Source organism: Apis dorsata, unplaced genomic scaffold, assembly GCF_000469605.1.
Source record: "Apis dorsata unplaced genomic scaffold, Apis dorsata 1.3 scaffold_326, whole genome shotgun sequence".
In the NCBI taxonomy this organism is placed as follows: Eukaryota; Metazoa; Arthropoda; class Insecta; order Hymenoptera; family Apidae; genus Apis; species Apis dorsata.
Window position 1 is genome coordinate 66,161 of NW_006263594.1, and position 2,773 is coordinate 68,933.

A 2,773-nucleotide genomic window follows, 5' to 3' on the forward strand; every position below is an offset into this window, starting at 1 on the left:
CTAGTCCGCGATATTGGAAAACTTCGAATCTGTTGCGGATACAAGTGGCAACGAATTTGCATCGTTTCGAATGTAATTCGACTTTTTCTTAATATCGTTGAATCCTTTGAAGGTCTTGAATGTTGAATCGCGATAGGATTTATAGATCTTCAAATTTTGATCGTAATTAAATTATTATTTGAGAGAAAAAATATTTCGGAGTATCTGGAATTCGAATGATTCATATAATCGGAATTGAATATATGTGCCATATAATTGGACAAAAGAACTTTATAAATTCAAACATTCGAGACCTGTCAAGATTCAATAACAAATATTTATCAATACTTTTAAAATTTGCAAGTTCTAATCACGTTCGAAGCGACTCAAATTCGAATAATCCTTCGAATTTGCTTCGAAGTTGAGATTCAGGTACCGAACGCTATTTGTGGCTGAGAATAATCGAACGAATCAACTGTTCCAGGAACAATAACGACGAAGGTGAGAGAGTAGTATATACGATTGATGAATAAAAAAAAAAAAAAAAATCGCGATTACGATATCTATAATGTGGAAGAACGGTTGTACGAAAGTCTGAATGATGGGGAAGAACGGAAAGCGGACCGCCATTTTGTTCCCGCGCTCGGCCATTTTGGTTCCGTGACACTTTGAAGGATCGTTGTATCGAGCCGGTTGACGTGCTTCTAGGCTTATCGGCAGTGCATTAAAAAAATATCGTACGAGGATGATCTTAACTCGAGCAATCACTTAATTAAAAAGCAATAATTATTACGCGTTATATAATATAAATATATGTATATACTTAAATGCATCGTATAGGAATCTACTAGGTTCGTGTATCTGGCAGTCTGACGATCACAATGCTATAGGAATATCCCGCTGAACTTAAAAAAATATACGTCTAATCAGTGTGTGTACGCCTGTATAGCGCGCGTGAGCGCTACCGATTAGTCTTATGGGGTTGCGTGTACATGTATAGTACGTATGTTCGTAATTATACATATCGTGGATATATGTGTGTGTATATGTATGTGTATTACTTTAGAGTTCTGCGTATGGAAGGAAGCATTAGTGAGAAGCAAAAGACGATTCGGTCTTACAAATGATACCGAATCGGTGCTTAATACTGTACCCTCTCTAGTTGGCCGCTTGGCGGCAGCAGCGACGAAGGGATATCGTAAAATGGCTGCCTTTCTCGAAAAGGCGAGTCGGAAATGACAATGGGTGTCCAACCCATTCGCGGACCGCGTGTAAAATGGGAACGTCGCGTGTCGTGTGGTGTGTGAGTTTTCATGCGATTCGTTGAACGCGACGAAATGTAATCTTCTCTCGATTCGAGTGAACTTAGCGCTTAAAGAACAAGTTTGGTGTATCCGTGTTTGAATCCTAACCTTTGATACAGGAAGCACGAGAATCGGTTCGATACCGCGATACCGTATGAGTTTTAAAGAAAAAAAAAATTTGTGACGTGAAATTTCGAAAGTGGATTTTTCTCTTTTCTCTTTTTCCTTTTTTTCCTCTTTTTTCTTTTTTTTTTTTTGTATTGTTTTTTCTCTCTCTTTCTTTCTCTTTTTGCGTCCCCGGTGAGCCACACGCGCACGGCATAGCCCGTTTAAAAATATGGAACCAGTGTGACCAGAATGGTTGCTATGGAAGAGCTCCGGTTTACCGGACGGTCTTAATCCGACTCGGGGCGGGCTGTTCTCTAGCGGACGACTCTAAAACTTCGAAAGGATATCGTGATTTTTGTTCGCCTCGATTCTTTCTTCGAAACCGTATTGGCTAGCTTCTAGGATCCATGGAAACACGCGTTGAAATTGTGTACGGTAATCGGTAAAAACACTGTAGTGCCCGACGATCGATCGAATAGAGATTTCTGTTGGTAAATTTAAGTTAATTAAATATATACGCGTGCCTCGTCGTTCGTCTTCATATCGAGATAGATAAAACTCGATCGATTCATCGGGATACAGTGTCTCCAACGACTCGATCTGTACACGATACGATGAATTATTTCGTCGATCGACGGCCGATCGTACGAAATCTCGATTCGCTTTTCGGCGTTGTATTCGAACGAATGCGAACACCATTAACGCGAAAAGAGCGTTGCGTACAATCGCCTCAATCGAGGAGGAACGTTCTAACATTTTCTCACGGTGGATTCGAGTGGACGACGATTGCCTTGCGAAGGCAGCGCCCCGAGCGGGAGATTGACGCGGTCTCTCGTTTATTCGCGGTGCATCTCGTTACGCGAAAAAAAAAAAAATAAAAATTATAATAACATTAATCGATCGATTAATCAATTAATTAATATTAATCAATTAATAATAATTAATAATAATAAACCTTAGAAAACGTTAAAAAAAAATAGAATCGAAAATCGAGATAAGGAGGATCGGCAGTAAATAACCGAGTGATATATATAATATCGGAGGATATCGCGGAATTTCCGCGATAAATCAACCAGCCGCGTCGTCTTTCGGTCTCACCGCTCATCGATCGATCGATCGTTCGTTCGTTCGTTCTGGATCCTTGCCGAATTTAGCCTCGTTCCATCTCTTCTCTTTTCTTTCTCGTCGTCCATTCTTCGTCGTTCCTCGATCGTTTCTACACGCGTCTTCTCCTCCTTTGCCGCTTTTCTACCGTATTCTACCACTCTTTACCTCGCATTCTCCCTCTCTCCCATTGTGTGTTCGTGTCTCTCTACGTGTACGTGAGTGTGTATATAAGTGTTCTATCTCTTTCTCTTTCTCTCTCTTTCTCTCCCCCCCCC

The 2,773-nt window shown here is 40.7% G+C and overlaps 1 long non-coding RNA gene across 1 annotated transcript in view; it reads left to right on the forward strand.

Moving 5' to 3' along the window:
- The window catches only part of LOC116185915, a 7,434-nt gene that overhangs the window by 1,361 nt on the left and 3,300 nt on the right, over positions 1-2,773 (forward strand). The gene's annotated exons all lie outside the window — the stretch shown is intronic.